Source organism: Triticum dicoccoides, chromosome 2A (assembly GCF_002162155.2).
Source record: "Triticum dicoccoides isolate Atlit2015 ecotype Zavitan chromosome 2A, WEW_v2.0, whole genome shotgun sequence".
NCBI classification, from domain to species: Eukaryota; Viridiplantae; Streptophyta; class Magnoliopsida; order Poales; family Poaceae; genus Triticum; species Triticum dicoccoides.
The window spans coordinates 505677182-505700565 of record NC_041382.1 but is presented as its reverse complement, the minus strand read 5'-3'; the positions used below and the strand labels follow the sequence as shown (position 1 = coordinate 505700565).

Sequence of the window (23384 nt, the reverse complement as noted above, 5' to 3'; positions counted from 1 at the left end):
GCCTATACGCACTAACCATCTACGCGGGGACAGTTATGGGCACTCGGCGTCGTGGTATCAGTCGAAGCCTTCGTGACATCAGCGACTGAGTGGCGCGCGCCGGATTGGACCGTAAGCCTGCTCTTGTATTAAGGGGGCTAGTTCTGCTTCCGGCCGCGTACGCAACGTGCAGGTGTGCACTGCGCGATGGGCCCATACCCCTGTGCCATAAGATTTAGACCGGCGTGCTGACCTCTCTGTTGTGCCTAGGTAGGGCTGCGACGTGTTGATCTTCCGAGGCCGGGCATTACCCAGGAAAGTGTGTCCGGCCAAATGGGATTGAGCGTGTTGGGATATGTGGTGCACCCCTGCAGGGAAGTTAATCTATTCGAATAGCCGTGATCTTCGGTAACAGGACGACTTGGAGTTGTACCTTGACCTTATGACAACTAGAACCGGATACTTAATAAAACACACCCTTCCAAGTGCCAGATACAACCGGTGATCGCTCTCTCATAGGGCGACGAGGGAAGGATCATCGGTTAGGATTATGCTATACGATGCTACTTGATGCTAATTGATGAACTTACCATCTACTCTCTCCTACATGCTGCAAGATGGAGGTGGCCAGAAGCATAGTCTTCGACAGGATTAGTTATCCCCCTCTTATTCTGGCATTCTGCAGTTCAGTCCACATATGATACCCTTATTCCATTTGATACCCATGCATATGTAGTGTAGCTCCTTGCTTGCGAGTTCTTTGGATGAGTACTCACGGTTGCTTTCTCCGCCTTTTTCCCCCTTTCCTTTCTTTCTGGTTGTCGCAACCAAATGCTGGAGTCCAGGAGCCAGACGCCACCGTTGATGATGACTACTACTACTCGGGAGGTGCCTACTACTACGTGCAGCCCGCTGACGGCGACCAGGAGTAGTTTAGGAGGATCCCAAGCAGGAGGCCTGCGCCTCTTTCGATCTGTACCAGTTTGTGCAAGCCTTCTTAAGACAAACTTGTTTAACTTATGTCTGTACTCAGATATTGTTGCTTCTGCTGACTCGTCTATGATCGAGCTCTTGTATTCGAGCCTTCGAGGCCCCTGGCTTGTAATATGATGCTTGTATGACTTATTTTTTTATTTGTAGAGTTGTGTTCTGATATCTTCCCGTGAGTCCCTGATCTTGATCGTACACTTTTGCGTGTATGATTAGTGTACGGTCAAATCGGGGGCGTCACAAGTTGGTATCAGAGCCGACTGCCTGTAGGAATCCCCCTTCCAAACTCCTTGGCCGAAGTTGAGTCTAGTCGATGAAAATTGTTTTACTAACATGGCTGTGTGGCCCATGGGCCCACGTCGCCATTGGGTGGTATTAGGATATTTTATTCCTCGACCTATACTCTAGGACTCTGATCTCTCTTCTATTCGGGTTAAATGATTTTGCTAAAATCTAACTCTAGGTTCTCGTTACCACTTCCTGCCGGAGAGTCCCTTCATTTTAGATGATCGTCTGCTGCACCAGAAGATTCCAAAGATAATCTCTGATGTTGTGCCCACCGCCTTTGCAAATTCCCTACCACTGTTATATTATTATGGATAACTACATACACTTGTCCTTTCAATCCCATTGATCTTGTTATTACAAGATACCCCGAAAATTCTCTCTATTGTTCCAAGAATACTTTGTACCTACTTCCTTACAGTTCATTACCCACATGAACACCCCATCGGATAATTCCTCGCACTTACCGAGTATCCGCCCATCCCCAGTTGTTTATGTGTTTCACTAAGTTCTTCGAATTAATATTCGATATTCCGAAAATCCTTGGCAGCATATTGCACTTGAAATTCTTGCTTGCTTGCATTATGGTTAACCCCATAAGTATAGTAACCTTATTGGCAGCCTTTGTCACTAACATCTTGAGTACATTGATTCAATATGTTGCGAATGCTCGCAATCCTCAATCAGATCCTAGAGTTCATCCGTTCGGCTTAGACATTGTCTTAAACATGAGCTGGATCTCGACCAATCAAAATTTTGTCGATTTTACCCCTACGCTTACTCAACTTATCCATCATTAATCAGAGCATTTGCTTCTGATCCTTTGATTTGGAAATCTTAATTCCTTTGCCTTGAGCTTTGAATTAGTCAGTTGTTTCTATAATCCAAAGCCCTTGCTTTGTTTTGTCCTCTGACCGTGTGCCGATGCTCACATCAGCTCCATTATGGACCGGCAGATCCTTTGTTGGATTTTATCCAACAGCGTCCTTCATATTCAATAACCTTGTGAGCCTTCCCTCAGATACATAATGCCTTTGGTAAATTGTATCCTCTGCTTTCTCAACCATGCTCAGCTTTCGAGCTGGTGGTATTTACTATTGAAGATTGTGGTATATATTTCCACGATACCCTCATGGGTTGAACCTATGCCTTCCTTAATATGTTTGAACTCGAAAGTTTTCACGAGTCATACACTCTGGTAATTTGCCAGATAAAAGTTCAACACAACAACTTCCTCGAAGTGAGAAGTGAATGATTGGTTATGCATTGGAGAAGTGGGAGTCGACCTTGAACTTTGTGTTCATGCCCATGAAAATGATGTAGACCGTCTCGGAAGCTTCTTGCAAAATGATTATCCAGGTGTATGATTCTTTCGGTATTCTTGAAATTGATTCCTTACAGTTATGGTTCCGACCATGCTGTCCTGATTTGATATATCTGATGGGAATTCATTCCAATGCCTCGTCTAATTTTTGGCAAGGTTGAAGTATCTACTTCATAGGTCAATGGCCCGGTTCTACTTCTATTATGTTCTACCTTCGATTATTACCCGCTGGTATCTCAAGAATTGTGTTACTTCCCGCGAGTCTTCATCTAGTATTGCTTCTCATCGATCTCAGATCCCCCCAGGTTCTGAGTTATTAGTCACTCGAGGACACCGATAAATGAATCGATTCCGCACTCTGATTCAATAACTCTAAGTAATTCTTGTTGCTTACGAGTTTAATAATCCTTCAAGTCATTCCTAGCCTTATCGGCTATATCATCATCGGCAAACTTTTAACTGTGCTACCTGGTCCTTCTTCCCGGAGCACAACTTTCGACGATGAGCTAAGCTTATGTTGATCATCCTTGTCTTATCGTTTCACCTCGAATGGCAAGCTTGATTCCTAGTTGGTGTTGTATCCGTAGTTCTAATAATCTTTTGCTGCAATAGTCCTTCTGCTTGAGCAGTCGCTATTCGATTGCTTCTTTGTGGAGCCTCTCGACAAAATTGTCGTGATCATCATCAACGTTTTGAGTTCTTCCAGGATATCAATCAAATTCAGGATGGGAAATACCATCCTTGCCCCTCGATGATTGTGTTATCATCGACAACATTCTTGCCTTCCCCCAACACAAACTTATACATGCTATGGATGCAACTTGCAATCCAGCACGTATTATGTTCTACCATGAAGTATTACCATCTTTTATGTCAAGAATTTTGTTAGAATTTCACCACCTCTTAAGAATTCTTGATATAGTAATACTTCCCGTCATCTCTGTTCATATCTTGGTCCCCGTGTTGTTTCTAACCGGGATACGAGCCATTTAACTTTTATGTGTAGTTTCAAAAATTCTAACAGCCCTATTGCTTGGAGTTAATGGTTGATAGCTTGATTCTTAGTCTATTGGTTAATGAATCACCATCCTAACATCGATCGGGCTACTTAGTCCATCCTTCTAGGTACACGTTTTGATCAATGTTTAATTGTGGATGTTCTCCTCGGGCATACATCATTATATCATTTGATCTGACAAATGTTATCTCCCTGTTCACATAATTGTGGAAATCCATCATTTTGGGGATCTCGATGAGTTGTCGCCAAGTCCACCAGCCACCTCCTCCTCATCTCCTTGGTTTAATGATGAACTCATGATTCGTGACTTGCTTCCATAGTTCATTTCCCGAGAATCTGGCAGCACCATCTCGTCAAATTGTGTTCCACCTTTCCTTCTCAGGCATCCTGAGTCTAAGTTATCCTGACACCAGTCAGATCTGAATCTCGGACAGATATGATGGTTGGAACATATTTCCAAGAGTTATAACAATGGTCTTTATGTGACCCGGTAAGGTGTTGTCGTGCCTAGCACACCTGGCCGGAGGCCCTAATGTTATAGATTCCTTTTCAGCAAGGTTATCCATTCTTCCATTAGGAAACTGTAAGACTTATTCAATAAGTTGTTTTCGATGGATCCTTCGTATCCAAAGTTTGACCTTTGCTTGAAGAACATGTCAGCGCTATCTCGAAGCATGTCTATGGTACTTCGATTCTTAATAAGAACATTTGAAGCACCATGCTAAATGTTTCTTGTTGAAATTACCCAAACACCATTGTATGGGTAATGTCACGAAATTTCTCTCCTCTTATCTAAAGGGTTTTCTACTTTATATCCTGTCTTGGATATCATCCTCTGCTTGACTTTAGGGAGGATATACCCCTGATATATGTGTTTAAACACATTTTCCTTTTCGTTGTTTTGTTCAAACTTTCTTATAATCTACTTAACTGAGAAGTGGTAATTCCCTGCTTAGGTAAGCACCTCGTGTACAACTCTGTCAGTAAGAACCTATTACTATTGTTGATGACATTCCGGTATCCACCGATGGACGAGAACTTTGCCTATTGGTCCGCCTCGTTCAACGAGCAGTAAAATGGTTCTCTTCGTCCCTCGACCTTGGTACCGACGTTGATGCCGACATAATCGACAGGCTATCCTCTGACCAGCCTTGCTATTATAACCGTACAAGATGTCAGCGCCTTTCCTACTTTAAACCCACATGGTGGGCCCATAACCCACAGTTCCACAGGATCGAAACCTGACTCTCCTGTACAACCTTTTGTCAAAGTTATTCCTCGCTCTTGACTTCGTATGTAATTCATGGGCCACCTGCCTAGTGATCTATTATGGGATCAGACGCAATACTTATTCCCATTGCTCTGAACCCCTTTCACACTTCGTTTCAGGCAACGAACAATTGCCTATGCGCTTGAAACTTCAATTTTGCACCTTCTTACTTTGCTCTCGATATTTTCTTAAGTTTCAATTCGAGAGTTACTATCCGCCACCCTCCCTGATGTTCTCTACCAGATACGCGACCTTGTAAAGGTCAGTTCTTCCGAAGATACCCCTTATCATTTTTCATAAGTACGATGGGACTCCTGATGAACGGATGAAAAGACTTCATCATGATGACCTGAAGCAGAGAAATGAATACATCAACGTAATGGATTGATCTCTTCGAGAAGAGCAACCAAGACCAAGAACACTCGCTGGAATTTCATGTCCCGAAGCTTACCCCTTTACTCCACCACTTAAATCTCGGGACGAGATTTCTTGTAGTAGAGGAGAATTGTGACGCCCGGATAATCAAGCTACAGTAACCCTCTACTAACGATGCCACGTCACCTCCATTACGGTTACTAACCTCGTGTTAGTTCGAAACCAATTCAAATCCAAATTCAAAATCAAACAAATAATAGAAGTTTTCCAATCTTAAAACTAAAATGTTTGGAGAGAGCCAAGTAATGCATAAGTAATATTGGTGAAGAAACCAACCTCTTTGAAAGTGTTTGATTCCTAAAGTAAATAAAATAGTAGCAAAACAATTAATCAAATGCTTTTTACAATTAATAAATTATTAAACTATTCTATCTAGTTGCCCAAACTTATGTGGCTGTAGTATAATTATTTAGACCAAATTAGGGACTACTTTTATAAGTCATAAATCTAAAATAGAAGTGAAACTAAAAGTAATAGAAAATAAATGAAAGAATAACAATAGAAGACAAAACAAATACAAAAAAAAGAGAAAAGAAAACAGGACCCACCCCCGCTGGGCCAAGTGGCCCAGCTGGCCTCAGCCGCTCGAACGGGCCGGCCCACCCCAGTCCACCTCCCCTACTAACTTCCCACCCCCGTAGCCCTAACCCCCCCACTCGCCCCGCTCCCTCTCCCCGTCCCGATCCAGTCTGAATCGGTGACGAAACCCCACTCCCCACTCTCCTCGCTCCCCGATCCCCTTCTGGATCGGGGCAACAACCTCGGTGCCTGGCGCCCCGCTGCCTACCCCGCCGTTCCCCCATCGCCTGGCGCTCGCCGGACCCCGTCTGCGCCGTCCCGTCATCTCTTCCTCGCCCAACGTCGCGCCCGAAGGCCGCAGACGCCGCGGCCATCGCCGCCCTGCTTGGACCTCGCCGGACGCCATCACCGGACTGCCTCCCCGTCGTCCTCTTCGTCGCCTACTCGTCCCCGTCTTCCTCCTCAACAGCTCCAACGAGCCTCGCCGCCCCTCGTCCCTGCAACATGGGTGAGCCCTCGGGCTTCGGCCTCGCTCCTTCTCTGCTTGTGCTGCGGCTATCGCCGCGCGCCGTCATCCTCGTGTCCTCCCCCCTCCCCCCGCCGTGGCTCGCACCGCCAGCGCCAGCTACGCACCTGCCATGGCCGCCCGGCTTCCCCCTCCCGCTCCGGCTGCGCCACTTCGCACGAGGCCGTGCCCCGGCCAAGCAACCTGCACCTCCCGACTGTGGTCCGCGTGCGCCACAACCGCGTCGGCCGCGTCGTCACTCCCCCTGCCGCCCGCTACCTCCCCCAGCTGCCCTCGATGCTCCCTGTCCGCCCTGGCCGGTGCTCTCCTCCGCCCCGACCGGTGCCTGGGGCCAACCGGGGGATCACCCGCGCCCATTATCCCGTTACAGGACGCCCAGCAGTGGCGTGTGTCACTGACCACTAGGGCCCGACCCTTTTTTTAGAACAAAAAAGAAAAGAAGAAAAGGAATAAAATAAATAAATAATAATAAGATAATAATAATTAATTAGTTAATTAACTTAATTAATCTAGTTTAATTAATCCTGCTTAATTAAACCTTAATTAACATGTTAGTCTATGACAGACGGGTCCCACTGGACCCACAGGCCAGGTTTGACTTTGGTCAGCTGGGTTTGACCTGCTGATGCCATGGTGATGTCATGCTGACATCACCTTTCACTGTTCTGGATAATGTTCGAGTTAATTAATTAAATAAATGTAAAAAATGCATAAAACTTTGATAAATCATAGAAAATAAACCGTAACTCGGATGCAAATACTTTATACATGAAAGTCGCTCAGAACGACAAGACGAATCTGGATACACGGCCCGTACGTCCGCCACACATCCCTATCATAGTGAACACGCAACTTTCCCCCTCCAGTTCATCTGTCCGAAAACACGAAATACCGGGAATACTTTCCCGGATGTTTTCCCCCTTCGCCGGTATCACCTACTACCGCGTTAGGGCACACCTAGCACCGCTCATTGTCACGTCACGCATCGTCATGCTTATGTTTGCATTGTATTTATTGTTTCTTCCCCCTCTTCTCTTCGGTAGAGTACGAGACCGACGCTGCTGCCGCCCCGTTCGACTACGGAGTTGACGACCCCTCCTTCTTGCCAGAGCAACCAGGCAAGCCCCCTCCCTTTGATCACCAGATATCGCCTACTCTTCTCTATACTGCTTGCATTAGAGTAGTGTAGCATGTTACTGCTTTCCGTTATTCCTATCCTGATGCATAGCCTGTCCTTGCTACTACTGTTGTTACCATTACCTGCTATCCTACTGCTTAGTATAGGATGCTAGTGTTCCATCGGTGGCCTACACTCTTGTTCATCTGCCATGCTATACTACTAGGCCGTGATCACTTCGGGAGGTGATCACGGGCATATACTATATACTTTACACAGTTACATTACCTGTGGTACTATTCGGAGTTGGGGGCTGAAGGGGCAGGTGGCTCCATCCCGGTAGAGGTGGGCCTGGGTTCCCGACGGCCCCCGACTGTTACTTTGTGGCGGAGCGACAGGGCAGGTTGTGACCACCTAGGAGAGAGGTGGGCCTGGCCCTGGTCGGTGTTCGCGGATACTTAACACGTTTAACAAGATCTTAGTATTTGATCTGAGTCTGGCTACTACCCTATACGCACTAACCATCTACGCGGGGACAGTTATGGGCACTCGGCGTCGTGGTATCAGTCGAAGCCTTCGTGACGTCAGCGACTGAGTGGCGCGCGCCGGATTGGACCGTAAGCCTGCTCTTGTATTAAGGGGGCTAGTTCTGCTTCCGGCCGCGTACGCAACGTGCAGGTGTGCACTGCGCGATGGGCCCATACCCCTGTGCCATAGGATTTAGACCGGCGTGCTGACCTCTCTGTTGTGCCTAGGTAGGGCTGCGACATGTTGATCTTTCGAGGCCAGGCATGACCCAGGAAAGTGTGTCCGGCCAAATGGGATCGAGCGTGTTGGGATATGTGGTGCACCCCTGCAGGGAAGTTAATCTATTCGAATAGCCGTGATCTTCGGTAACAGGACGACTTGGAGTTGTACCTTGACCTTATGATAACTAGAACCGGATACTTAATAAAACACACCCTTCCAAGTGCCAGATACAACCGGTGATCGCTCTCTCACAGGGCGACGAGGGGAGGATCATCGGTTAGGATTATGCTATACGATGCTACTTGATGCTACTTGGTGAACTTGCCATCTACTCTCTCCTACATGCTGCAAGATGGAGGTGGCCAGAAGCGTAGTCTTCGACAGGATTAGTTATCCCCCTCTTATTCTGGCATTCTGCAGTTCAGTCCACATATGATACCCTTATTCCATTTGATACCCATGCATATGTAGTGTAGCTCCTTGCTTGCGAGTTCTTTGGATGAGTACTCACGGTTGCTTTCTCCCCCCTTTCCCCCTTTTGCTTTCTTTCTGGTTGTCGCAACCAGATGCTGGAGTCCAGGAGCCAGACGCCACCGTTGATGATGACTACTACTACTTGGGAGGTGCCTACTACTACGTGCAGCCCGCTGACAGCGACCAGGAGTAGTTTAGGAGGATCCCAGGCAGGAGGCCTGCGCCTCTTTCGATCTGTATCCCAGTTTGTGCTAGCCTTCTTAAGGCAAACTTGTTTAACTTATGTCTGTACTCAGATATTGTTGCTTCTACTGACTCGTCTATGATCGAGCTCTTGTATTCGAGCCTTCAAGGCCCCTGGCTTGTAATATGATGCTTGTATGACTTATTTTTTTATTTGTAGAGTTGTGTTGTGATATCTTCCCGTGAGTCCCTGATCTTGATCGTACACGTTTGCGTGTATGATTAGTGTACGGTCAAATCAGGGGCGTCACAAATTTAGTCTCAGTCAACAGACGTGTGACCACTCTCGTACCTTGTTGTTGATCTCTTAGTTTATTTCTTCAGATCAAAGAGATGTGTCGTTCTTAACATTATGCGTTATCTGCATCTTCAGCCACACCGTCTTCCGACTCACCGTAGCTGCTCCAACAAGGGAAGCATACACCAGAAAGGAGCTATAGTCCCCACTCAACAGTTCCCTGCACCGAATGCGCGTGCCCGACATGGACAGCCACAACAACTGCAGGGCCATCGACAAGTCAGCACATGATGCTCACTCCTATGGATGGCAGCCAGATAGGTTGTACCCTCATCTTACGTGTGTGCAACATTTATGGCTTTGTTATTCATCTAAGCATGGAAAATAGATTATCACATTTCACTGTATATTCATGTTGATCTCTTACAGGTCTTGTTCAGGAGTTAACGTTGTTCCATAGTTCAGCTAAGATCCTTGTTCTTTAGGTAACGATGTTCCATAGTTATCATCCATCAGCCAATGCTATCCCACAAGCTGGTGATTATAGTATTATACCACTTCTAGTATTACCTATGTTGTTCTTTAATACTTTTGTGTGCCATCTAGTTAATCTCGAGTACAAATGCCATCTGCTTAATTTGGACATCATGCTTCTGAATATCTTATGCATTGTTATTCATCAGTACGTACTTCATCTGTCTACCATACCATGTTTTTTACATTGAAGTGATGTTCTAGTGCTCTGTTGCAATGCCATCTTAGTTTCCCAATCATACACGTGTATGATGCCTTAGTTTTTTCTGTACGTATTCCGCTAACGTACAATTTTACATTCAACTAGTTTTTTTACTGTGTTGTCCTATTGTATCCCTAGCTCTTACACCATACTCCCTCTGTTTGGATTACATGTTGCCAAAATGTAACATCCCAAATTTTTAATTTGTAATGTTATACATTAGGTCATCATTGCATATCATATTTTATTGCATTTTGGCTTGATCCTCGAAATCCTAAGCAACTCAAGGACCCTCGGAGAGAGAGTGTGGGATTTCACTGTTTTCATATTTGAATTTTATCAAATACTATGAATGCCCGTGCGTTGCCATGGCAAAACAAATTTAGAAATAAAGAAATTAGACAAAAACATCTCGTACTTTACAACTTGTAATCTCACAGACTTACAAGTGTGTTGCGATAAATATCTTCTTATTGTTACAATTTAACACAATCAACATGACTCAAATCAAATTATAGGTGAACATATTTATCATCAATTTAATACAAAAGTCTAGGTCGATGCATTTGATCGAATCTCGCACGACGTGAGGGGTATGAACTTCAAGTCCATTGCCCGTGTTTGTCAGCACATGTCCAACACAAGTCATAACCCTCTTGACATGTGCATTGACTACATTAACAAGACCTCACAAATGTATTGAAGGAACCATCATAATTAAGTAACCATGCTGACATATATAGATCTTAAGCAAGTAACCATCATTCCAAGGTGCATGGTCCCTAGCAAGGCGTGCCATTACATGTTCCATCCATCATTAAAAACTTTCTCAGCGTTGGCTACAAAGGATATTAGCACGAACTTTGAACTCTTTGTATTCTTTGGCATTTAATAGCAAAAGAGCCCATGCGTTGCAACAGGAGAAAAAAAATGCTTCTTGAAACGACATTTTGTTGTAGTAAAGATTTTTCAAAGAGTAGAGCGGTGCCACATATCTTACGAAAAAACATACTGCTTCCATGCCAAGTATGCGCAAATAGAGGCTAGACTTTTTTGTTTTTTTGACAGGTTTTTTTATGGGTAAATAGAGGCTAGAGCTAATTATAATTGACCGCCTTTCTTTGTGAAATAGATGTATCATACTACATCTTTTTGGAGCATCTCATGTCAAATACATAATAAACTCATTTGACTGAAACTTTCACCATCCAGTGAGGCTGGAGGAGCCAGGTCGAGAGAATCCCTGGTAGCAGCTGTATTGATCATCCATGCTGATGCCGTCATTGAAAAAAATGCCAGTCCAAGGAACGACTACTCCCTTGTCTTCCTGGTGTGTTTAAGTTATAGCAACATGATTTCACCGAAATGGGATCCCCACCATCGGAGTCAAATTCATAGGAGACTCCAGTCTATGGTCTTAACCTGATTTATGGCCTTTAATTTATATAAGTAAACACAAAGTACTATTAGAGATAAGAAGCACAACACAAAGTATTCATGTCAAATAGTAAGCATGGCATATCTACATCAACTGGAATCTAATGTTGCAAAGAGCCTAAACTTCACAAACTGCAATCTTATTGAGTGACGATATCCCCACTTATTTGCCAAGTGATCCTCAATCAATTGCTGATTACAGTGCTATCATTACAAAAGGGGGTCCCAATCTCAATTATCAAGTGTACGCACTGAAGGAGTAAGCTAAAATAATGTCAATCTATAGATGAGTCAAATACTTCATTTGTGTTAATTTCTCACACAGTTTACGTTGGTGCTCTAGTTAAGATCCAAAGACATACCTTCATTTATTATCAAACCAGAAATGATCCCAAGTGCACTAGCAAACTGTAGTATATAGCCGTCAGCTATAGAAAATTAATTACAGTTTGCAGCATAGGAAATCAGAAGCTAGTACAAGCTAAGTAAAAGATCTAAATTCAGATTGAATAAAATATTCGGTTAAAATATGATGTTACACACTGAGATACAATACACCCCCTTCTATGCCCAGTATATACTTAATAATGCATACTGACATACATATATCTCCAAAAAAAGGCATACATAATCAAATCATTAGAAGTCAAAACTATATCACCAGCCAGGTCTTGGAACTTTGTACAAACACATGTGTAGATCAATACTGAATTTATCGTAGGTAGGGACAAAAACTCCATAGCATGCAAAGCTAGCAGCATGAGCAACTTCATCAAGCAGCAAGAGAAGGGAAGAAGACGACAGTTAGAGGGCTGAGGCAACAGCGGCAACAGGGCATCATCCAGCGGAAGCAACACACATACCAGGAGCAGCAGCGTAGTTCACATCTTCAGGTTGTGGGGAACATCTTCAGAGGCTCAAGCCAGAGTTGAGCATCCCACGCAGGTCCCCCAAAATCAATCTGTACAATTATGCAAGCACAATTGGCATCATGTGGCCTCTAACCAGTATGCACGTCTCTAAAAATCATTCCCTAACAAGCACAATTGGCGTAATGTGACCTATGATTGCCATGCACTTCAACAACCAAGCATAATGGCAATGTAGCAGATCAAACAGAAAACGTATAATCAGGGGTTCAATTAATCTCACATGTAGTAACCTAACAAGTACCAAGAAAATCAAATATTTTATGAACTTTCATTGCCCATACAAAAATTGATCACATGGATTAAACTGAAAATTTTAACTAACAAAGTCAAAGTCCTTGAAGTACCTAGAAATTAAGTACCACTTAGAAAGTATCTTAGGGAAGAATTAGCAAGCATACCTTGACACGAACCCTTATTGGAGCAAGAGAACATAAATTAAATCTGTTGACGGTTGCACTGCCAATAAATAAAATCACCCATATATTTAGTCTCTTCAAAGAAGTACATCACTAAGAATACAAACTGAAGAGGACTCCAATACACGAAAATTATAGAGAACCTGGCTTTCCAATAGTTGAGCATCCAGTAGAATATCAAACTCCTCGTGTTGCCTCATCAACCTCACATGAAGTATCACCAACCAGTTGGCGTTGCCAATGCCAACTGTAGTAGAAGTGGAACGTGGAACTATATAAGTTACTTTAACAAACACCTAAGCAAGATTAAATCCAAGATATGATCAACCTTGTCATGATTTGAACTACAACCCAACATTTGAAATAAAACACTTGTCAGATAATCACCATAAGAGCATGGCGATCAATACTATCTCATGACTAAGAGGCACAATTTATTTCTACTAATGTAAAGTGAAAATGGAAATATTGCAATGGCATTGGAAGAGAAGTCAAGAGATAACTTTAAGAAAAAGAAGCAAATTTGATACGTGTAGATGTACATACCATATATAGAGGTATTGGAAAGCATACGATATCTGAATCTCAATATATCTTACTACGTATGGGCATATGGCCAACACCAACTCATGCTACGGCATCAAGGCCATCTGCCTCCCAAAAGAAATGTCGAGGAATGAAGTTATTGCACTTACATCTGCAAGAGAAACTTAAACAATTAGCATTTTGATTATTGTCATACTAAACATATAGAAAATAAGAAGCTTGATGCTCACCAAAATGTATTCACTCCAATAGCTTTGCCACAGACTTAAGGTGAAACCTGGACTATCATCCTTAATTATAGTCTCCCAGACAAATCATCTTATGTTTCATTGGCAATATCAATATTTCCGATATGAAGTATAACTGCTACAACTGATCTGGATATAGATTTGTATACAATAAAACATTTAATATGCAAGTCATTATTTCTGAAATTGGTATTTTTCAATGGTTTTCGGTATAACACAATACGACCCAGACCTGTTTTTCCTCATCGATTACAACTAACTACAACATCATTAATTACTGCTACCTCAGTAGCACAACTTGATCTGAGTATAGCTAATGAAAAGGTTGTCTACTATAAGCCAAGCCGCCAAGTTATACATGTGTGAGTATATCCTGCAAGTTAACAGAATGTCTGCCGGATGTATGGTCCAGAATGTATGCTCCACAACCTGAACATATAGTGAGTAAGAAAAGATGTTTAATTACTGAAGAACATCATACGTGGTTCTGAATAAGTGACCTTCCATGTCCTCTACAATTCCAAACTCATTGAATCATTTGGTCGAGCACCAGCTAGAGAACAAAAAGGAATTCCTGCGTGTTGATACCTTGACGTGTTGAGTATATCGGCCTTAGAGGGAGGAGAGGCGGCATGGGCGTGTTGCAGTGCAGGAAGGCGGGTTCTAGAGATCGATCGATGTCAGTGTCACCTGCGATGAGGCTGCCGCCGCAGCATCCACACCGACGTCCCTCGCCATCGCCGCCCTGATCGACTGGCTCGCTACCCTTGCCGGAGACGTGAAAGTCAACCAATAGAAAAGGAAACTCACAAGGTGAATGAGGAGAGGAGCGGCGGCAGCGGAGAATTCCCCCCCCCCAATCCCGCACCTCGCTCCCACCCTGTCCCCATCTTGGCGAACGAGCTCCCAGCCCATACACCATCCCGGCGGCCGAGCTCCAGCACGTACGCCATCCCGGCGGCCATGCTCCCACGACCAGGACTGCGGCCACAACGAACACGAGGAGCGAATGAGGAGTAGAGTGGCAGCGGCAAAATCTCTCAAGTCTGGGAGAGGAGATCGAAGGAGGGGAGGTGGTGATCGAACCATCACGACGTTCGATTCTCCTTTAATAGCAGAGATTGAAACGAGGATTATTGATTTTAATTATTTTTCTCTCCGAAAATATTTCATGTTAAAATATGAGAGGAGATAAGATGAATTCTTCAAAATAAATAAATATTGGAGGAAAAATATTAAAATCAAATATTTGCTTTCATTCAGATTTTATTGCAATTTTATTTGCATTAGAAAAATTGCACGTTTTCAAAATTGCATTTTAGGGCCAAGAAAATGTTCATCTTATTCTAAATATTTTATTTCGACGGTGGAAATTTGTTTTGGCATTTTAGATTTTTATTTATTTTTCTAAGATATATTTTTCGTCGGAGCGTTATAAAAAAAAGAGAAGCCCGCCGGACCGAATTGGGCCGAGGCCCAGTTGGCCCAGCCGCCGCCGCACCGCCGTCTCCCTCGCGGAGACCGCGACCACCATGCCGCCGCCCGCTGAGGCCGAGTCGGCCACGCCTCCCCACCCCCTCCCGCAAGCCACCCTCTTCCCCTTTAAAAGCCGACCCGTGCCCCCTGGAGCCCCAAGCCGCAGCCGCCACCGCCGCCCTGTGCTGCCGCCGTTGCTCGCCGCCGCTAGCCACCCCGTGCCGCCCAGCCGCACCCCGCCGTTGCCCGCGCCGCCGCCCCGCTCGCCGGAAGCCGCCGGAGCCGTGCCGGAGTTCGAATCTCGCCGTCTGTTTTTTTGGTTTAGATAAAACCGTCGGTTTTTTTAAAACCCTAGTTTAGGATTTTTTTTAGAACGGTTCGCCGACTTTCTCGGTTTAGTTCCTTAGCGGACCTTTGTCCGTACGTTCATTTTAACGAACGGTGTTCACTCGTTAGCCACAGACAGTGAACATTTGTTCGTTAGCCTGTTCGTAAGTTTTTCTTTTTTTTGGATTCTCCGGAATTATTTTCGATCGTGATTCCTGATCCGATTTTCGTTTTAGTTTATCTTTTCGCTCGTTTATCGGAATCGGGCGATTCAAGCACCTAGATCTTCGTCTTGAAGCCCTCTTTCCATTTAACCAACTTTAATAAGATTTTGGTATAGTAAAATTTGACTTTAGTCTAGATTAGTAATCGGATCTTGTTTCTTTCGCCGTTTGAGTTTCGTTGCTCCGTTTGATTTGATTCTTTTTGCAAACCGTAGTTCTTAAGTTGAACTTTCTGGTTAGATCCTCTTATTCGTGTTTTACCCGTGATTCTTTGTTTGATTGCTTATGTATGCTATTGTTTGTTTGCGATAGAACACCCGGAGTGCGAAGCGTGCTACTACGAGTCTCTAGGTTTTGCGGGTCATTAGCAAGGCAAGTAACACTTTGATCATATCCCTTTATCAGCCAGTTTTTATGCATTAGTTTCAACCCTGAAACATTCCATGGTTAGGACTTGATAACATGTGGGATTGGGAAGTAGCTGATGAGGTAGAACCTATTGCCCTGTTATTATCAAATCCTTGGAGTTACTTCTACGTATTGCTTATATTGCTATTCTATGCTTGTAGACGTGGTTTGGGTGAGTGAATCCATGACAGATGTGAGATTGTTAATTAATGGTTCAACTTAAAGTGGCAACTTTAATACACATCTGGGTGGATTGCTTGTCGGGCACCTGGAGAATCCAGTGTTGTCTTAGGATATCCCGGAGTACCCGTGTGATAATCCTAAGGTCCGCCACCTAGGCTCAAAGGGAACTGAGATATTTCATGCTAGAAACTTCCGTGTGCAGCCACAAGCTATTATGGGCTCTAGCATAGTTGAGTAAGTTGCATGACCTCTTCCAGTGGTAGGCTAGCAGATGTAGAGGGATGTAGGTTGGTACTGTCTACCCGGGGTTAGAGCTAATGCTTCTGAAAGACTGTGTCTCGGTCATCCGTTTCTCAAACACCATGTAGTGCGAGAAATCAAACGGAGGAGATCGAGTCTTGTGGGGAAAAGTGCGCAAACCTCTGTAGAGTGTACAAACCAATCATGGGTAGCCGTGTCCCCGGTTATGGACATCTTGAGTATCTAGTACTTGGATTATCATATGTATCTCATCACTCTAAATTAATATTGTTGGGTTGATAATTACTTTTAATTGGGATTGAGTTGGAGGAACCTTCTCAATGTTGTTTCAACTACCATGATAGTTAAATAAAATCTATTCCATTGTTGTAGGGAATAATTGGCTTTTCCCAAAAACTTTAACCATAGAGCTTTCCACCAGCGAAATATGCATGTAGTGATAGAAATATTCAGTTATTGCTCTACTGTGTTATTTTGCCAGCATATTCCATGTGTTGACCCGTTTTCGGGCTGCAACGTATTATGTTGCAGACTTTTCAGATGAGGAGTAAGGTTCGTTAGGTTGTTGTCATGCAGCTCAGCTATGCCGTTGGAGTTGATGGACTCACTTTATCTTCCAAGCCTTCCACTGTTATCATATTAGATGGCCTTAAGCCATATTTATTGTAATAAGTTCTCTTTTGAGACATTCGGTGTAATAAGTGTGTGATTGCTACTCTGTTATAAATCCTTCGAGTACTGTGTGTGTCAGCATTACCGATCCAAGGATGACATTGAAGCACAGAGACTTGACCGTTTGAGGCCGGGTCGCTACAAGATGGTATCAGAGCACACGCTGAGAGGACACGACCACTAAGCTAAAGCCCTATATCACTATTCTCTTCTCATTTCTGACTCCTCTCCATTTTCTACTCTTTAGGACGGCGGATGCAAGGAACAAGTTTGCACAACCGGATGAAGAAGCACCTTTTGGACGACACTTGAAGGAAGTCACTAAGTACCTGAACATTGGAATACCAAGCTTCACCGGGACTTACAACGCCACTTTACCAGAAGAGGAGCGATGGATGATTCAAGTTCAAGTTCCAGGAAGGACATTCGCACCAATCACTAAGCCTATAGAGTTTTCCTTTGATGCACCAACCTGGAGTTTAGGAAAGAGTATGGCGGCCCACATCACCATGGCACGCATTGGAGAAGTTTACCATAAGGAGCTTAAGGATACTATCTACCAGATTTGTGGGTGCCGAGATGAGCAATGGGAGATGATCAACACCAGGAAGGATAGATCAATCGCAGCTTTCATCCAGGAGTTAAACCAGCACATTCATCGCCAGGAGAACTAGATGTGCGCAGGCATGATAGATCTGAAGAAGGCGGTGACAAGGATCCCGGAACTGGAGGAAGAACTCAAGGCTACACGCGAAGATTATGAGGAGGAAATCGCCATACTAGTGGAGAAGAATGACGATCTACAAAGGAAGCTAGGAGTATTCATGGGAGACCCCGCGCCAGGAGGAGAAGACGATGAACCCAAAGAGATTCGTTCTGAGGACTACATCATCATCAACGACACCGACTCAGACCCCGACGATAGCGATGATGACTATGAAGACGAAGCTGGAGCAGACATCATGGAGTCTTCGACCGATCAATATTTCTAGTAGACCACCACATCAGTAGTAGTATTCCACCATGTATATAGTATAGTCCGAGCACTTTTGTAATGATAGTTAGATCGATTGTATGCCCTTGTTTGATTGATTGAGTGATATGATTGTGTCATGTGCATATGGGTAGTGTTTTTCTCACTAGACCTCATTCTATTCTATTCTCTTCCCACTAAACCCTCAGATGCCTACGATACGTGACCCCGGATTTACTTTCCCACCGGAGCTCACTCAGTTGATCCTGCAGCATAATACACTGATGCAGTTGTTAGTTCAGAACCAAGGCAACAACAACAACCCACCACCACCACCACCAGTTGACAACTTAGCCCGCTTTCCGAGGTTGCAGCCGCCACTGTTTTCCAGTAGCACCGAGCCGATAGTGGCAGATGATTGGCTCCGTAGGATTGGAAGGGAGTTAACCACTGCAGGATGTATAGATGCTGAGAAGGTGCGTTTTGCCGCACATCAGTTGGATGGACCAACAGCCTCATGGTGGGAGAATTACATAGTCACCTACCCTATAGCCATTGTTACATGGGATCAGTTTCAACAAGCATTCCGCACCGCCCATATCTCAACGGGAGCTATGAGCATGATGAAGCGTGAGTTTCGCAACTTGCACCAAGGGAACAGTACTATGGGGCAGTACGTGGATGAATTTAGTAAGCTGTCTCGTTATGCCCCTGGCGATGTGGCCACAGATGCCGCGAAGCAGGAGATATTTATGGAAGGGCTGAACAATGAGATGAGCATGCAATTGATGGTGGAAACATTTAACAACTACCAGGAGTTGGTAGACAAGGCTCTTATGATTGAAGGGAAGCAGCAGCAAATTGAGAGCCGCAAAAGGAAGTATGGACAAGGAAGGTACAACTTAGGAGCCCAGCAGAAGCCTCGTCTAACCTCGAACTCAAGAGGACTTGTTCATAACCATGGAAGCCATAACCACAATGGAGGAAGTTCGCATAACCACAATGATTCCAAGAATGGGACTAGGACCGGAGTAAGCAACAGTCAGAACCACTCCAATCCAGCCACACCCGCCAAGAGAGACCTAAGTCACATTACTTGCTTCAAGTGCGGGAAGACTGGACACTATGCCATGGAGTGCCCTGAAGCGAAGAATGGAAACGGTAATGGGAGCGCTGGGAAGAAGCCCAATCCATTCAACAAAGGACAAGTGAACCACGTTAACGTGGAGGAGGTTGAAGGGCAGCCATACGTAGTTATCGGTAAGTTTTTGGTTAAGTCTTTTACCACCCTTGTTCTTTTTGATACTGGTGCATCACATTCATACATATCAAGGGGATTCGTGGATAAGTTTAAACTACCAACCCAAGCCCTTAGGATCCCTCTGCTAGTAAGTTCACCTGGAGCAGAGTATATGGTTAGCTGATGGTGCGACCGGATACCCTTAACCATTGGTAGCCATGTTTTCCAGTCAGACCTGATAATTTTGGAGTCACAAGGATTGGATGTGATATTAGGCATGGACTGGATGTCAAAGTATGGAGGAAGCATTGACTGTGCTAGTAAGTCGATTTATCTCACCACCCCTGAGGGAAAAAGGATCAAGTATGTATCTAGGCATGCGCCTAGGAGGAGCCAAGTAAATACCCTCACAGGAGTTGTTCAGAAGGAAGTGCCTGTAGTGAAGGATTACCCAGATGTTTTTCCAGATGAGTTACCAGGCATGCCACCGGATCGAGACATCGAGTTTTTGATAGTGCTATTGCCAGGTACAGGGCCAATATCAAAGAGACCCTACCGGATGCCTGCAAATGATCTGGAGGAGATTAAGAAGCAGATCAAGGAGTTATTGGAGAAAGGTTACATCCGATGGAGTTCATCACCATGGGGAGCCCCAATGCTTTTGGTTGAGAAGAAGGATAAGTCTCTAAGGATGGTTGTTGATTATCGTGCGTTGAATGAGGTGAATATCAAGAACAAATACCCACTGCCGATGATCAATGATTTGTTTGACCAGTTGCAAGGAACTAAGGTGTTTTCAAAGATCGATCTGCGATCAGGATATCACCAGCTGAAGATCCGGGAGAAGGATATACCTAAAACCGCATTTACCACAAGGTACGGGTTATATGAGTACACGGTCATGTCATTTGGACTGACTAATGCCCCTGCCTATTTCATGAGCATGATGAACAAAGTGTTCATGGAATATTTGGATAAGTTTGTTGTGGTGTTCATTGATGATATAATGGTATACTCGAAGAATGAAGAGGAGCACAAGGAGCATTTGTGTTTAGTTCTTGAGAAACTCAGGGAACATCAGTTGTATGCCAAGTTCAGCAAATGCGAGTTTTGGTCGAAAGAAGTTGGATTCCTTGGACATGTTATATCAGGAGAAGGTATAGCAGTAGATCCCACCAAAGTTCAGTCAGTCACTGAATGGTTGGCACCCACTTCAGTTAGCGAGATCCGCAGTTTTCTTGGACTCGCAGGATACTACCAGAGATTCATTGAGAATTTCTCCAAGATTGTGAAGCCAATGACAGAGCTATTGAAGAAGGATACCAAATTTAAATGGACGGAAGAATGTGAAGTGAGTTTTCAGGAGTTAAAGAAACGTCTGACTACAGCCCCAGTACTGATTCTGCCGGATATACGCTAGGATTTCCAAGTGTATTGCGACGCCTCTCGCTTAGGATTTGGAGGAGTACTGATGCAGGATGGAAGATTTGTTTCATATGCCTCGCGACAACTGAAACCGCATGAGTAAATTATGCCACGCATGATTTGGAGTTGGCTGCCATAGTGCATGCGTTGAAGACTTGGAGACATTACCTTATTGGAAACCATTGTGATGTGTATACCGATCATAAGAGTTTGAAGTACATTTTCACATAGAAGGAGCTGAACCTTAGGCAGAGGAGATGGTTGGAGCTTCTAAAGGATTATGACATGAAGCTTCACTGTCATCCAGGCAAGGCCAACATCGTAGCAGACGCTTTGAGCTGGAAGAGTTATGCCAACACACTCATAAGCGCAGGATTGCCAAAGGAGTTAGCAGAGGATCTCAGGGAACTTCGGTTGGAAATTGTCCCTAGAGGTTTTGTTGCAACAATGGAAGTTCAGTCTACATTGTTAGGAAAGATTCGAGAAGCTCAGAAGGATGACAAAGAGATTACCGAGATAAAAGAGATAATGAGCAAAGGAAAGGCCAAAGGTTTTCGTGAGGATGAACATGACACCTTGTGGTTTGAGGACCGTGTTTATGTGCCCAATAACACACAGATCAGGAAGTTAATACTTCAGGAGGCTCATGACTCACCATACTCGATACACCCCGGAAACACCAAGATGTATGTGGATTTAAAGGAACGTTTCTGGTGGACTGGTATGAAGAAGGATATTGCCAAGTATGTAGACGTATGTGATGTATGTCAGAGAGTGAAGGCAGAACATCAAAAGCCAGTCGGATTGTTACAGCCTATGCCGATACCCGAATGGAAGTGGGATAAGCTTGTCACTGATTTCATCACCAGATTGCCCAGGACCAAATCAGGATATGATTCTATATGGGTAGTAGTTGATCGCTTGACCAAAGTAGCTCACTTTATCCTAGTGAAAACCACCTATACAAGTGCCAAGTTGTCCAAGATATACATGACCAGGATCGTATGTTTGCATGGAGTTCCGAGGACCATTGTATCAGATAGAGGAACCCAGTTTACCTCAAAGTTTTGGAATCAGTTGCATGAAACTTTGGGAACCAGACTGGAGTTCAGTACAGCTTTTCACCCACAAACAGATGGACAGACCGAGAGAGTCAACCAGATTCTAGAGGATATGTTGAGAGCTTGTGCACTAGATTATGGATCTAGTTGGGATGACAACCTACCCTACGGAGAGTTCTCATACAACAACAGTTACCAGGCCAGTTTGAAGATGGCACCTTTTGAAGCCTTGTACGGAAGGAGGTGCAGGACACCCTTGTTGTGGGATGAAGTTGGAGACCGTCAGTTGTTTGGACCAGATTTGATTAAGGAATCAGAAGAGAAGGTTAAATTGATTAGAGATAGACTGAAGGTAGCTCAGTCCCGATAGAAGAGTTGTGTAGATTCAAAATGCAAGGAGGTAGTCTATGAAATTGGAGACAGAGTCTATCTTCGAGTATCACAACTCCGAGGAGTTAAGCGCTTTGGAGTTAAGGGAAAGTTAGCGCCACGTTTTGTGGGACCATACAGTGTTTTGGAACGTATGGGAGAAGTTGCTTATAAGTTGGAATTACCTGAAGGATTGTCAGGAGTTCATGATGTGTTCCATGTTTCTCAGTTGAAGAAGTGTCACGCAGAGATGGCTGACATTCCTCTGAGAGATACAGTACCGCTGGAAGCGATTCAGTTGGACAATGATTTGACTTATGAGGAGAAACCAGTCAAGATTCTCGAGTTTGCCAGCTGGGTTACCCGCAGCAAGGTTATTAAGTTTTGCAAAGTTCAGTGGAGCCACTATACTGAGGACGAAGCCACCTGGGAACGAGAGGATGATCTTCGCAAAGACCACCCACACCTATTTTCTAGCCAACCTGAATCTCGAGGGCGAGATTCATCTTAAGGGGGTAGGTTTGTAACATCCCAAATTTTCAATTTGGAATGTTATACATTAGGTCATCATTGCATATCATATTTTATTGCATTTTGGCTTGATCCTCGAAATCCTAAGCAACTCAAGGACCCTCGGAGAGAGAGTTGGGGATTTCACTGTTTTCATATTTGAATTTTATCAAATATTGAAACGAGGATTATTGGTTTTAATTATTTTTCTCTCCGAAAATATTTCATGTTAAAATATATGAGAGTAGATAATATGACTTCTTCAAAATAAATGAAATATTGGAGGAAAATATTAAAATCAAATATTTGCTTTTATTCGGATTTTATTGCAATTTTATTTGCATTAGAAAAAATTGCACGTTTTCAAAATTGCATTTTAGGGCCCAGAAAATGTTCATCTTGTTCAAAATATTTTATTTAGACGGTGAAATTTTGTTTTGGCATTTTAGATTTTTATTTATTTTTCTAGAATTTATTTTCCGTCGGAGCGTTATAAAAAAGAGAGAGAAGCCCGCCGGACCGAACTGGGCCGAGGCCCAGTTGGCCCAGCTGTCGCCGCGGCGCCCTCTCCCTCGCGGAGACCGCGACCACCACGCTGCCACCCGCCGAGGCCGAGTCGGCCACGCCTACCCGCCCCCTCCCGCAAGCCACCCTCTTCCCCCCCTTTAAAAGCCGACCCAGGGCCCCCCTGGAGCACCAAGCCGCAGCCGCCGCCGCCCTATGCTGCCGCCACCGCTAGCCACCCCGCGCCGCCCCGCCGCACCCCGTTGTT

The 23384-nt window shown here is 44.3% G+C and overlaps 1 long non-coding RNA gene across 3 annotated transcripts; it reads right to left on the bottom strand.

Moving 5' to 3' along the window:
* Positions 1-11822: 11822 nt before the first annotated feature.
* LOC119359498 lies at positions 11823-13557 on the bottom strand. 3 transcript variants are annotated; one of them, XR_005172570.1, is made up of 6 exons: positions 13466-13557; positions 13263-13386; positions 12833-12936; positions 12672-12729; positions 12205-12302; positions 11823-12108 (listed from the first exon to the last, which is right to left on the bottom strand). It is a non-coding gene; the product is annotated as an uncharacterized LOC119359498 (long non-coding RNA). The 3 variants fall into 3 exon arrangements; XR_005172567.1 differs by having other exon boundaries at positions 11823-12302; XR_005172568.1 differs by having other exon boundaries at positions 11823-12302; positions 13289-13386.
* Between the last annotated feature and the right edge of the window lie 9827 nt (positions 13558-23384).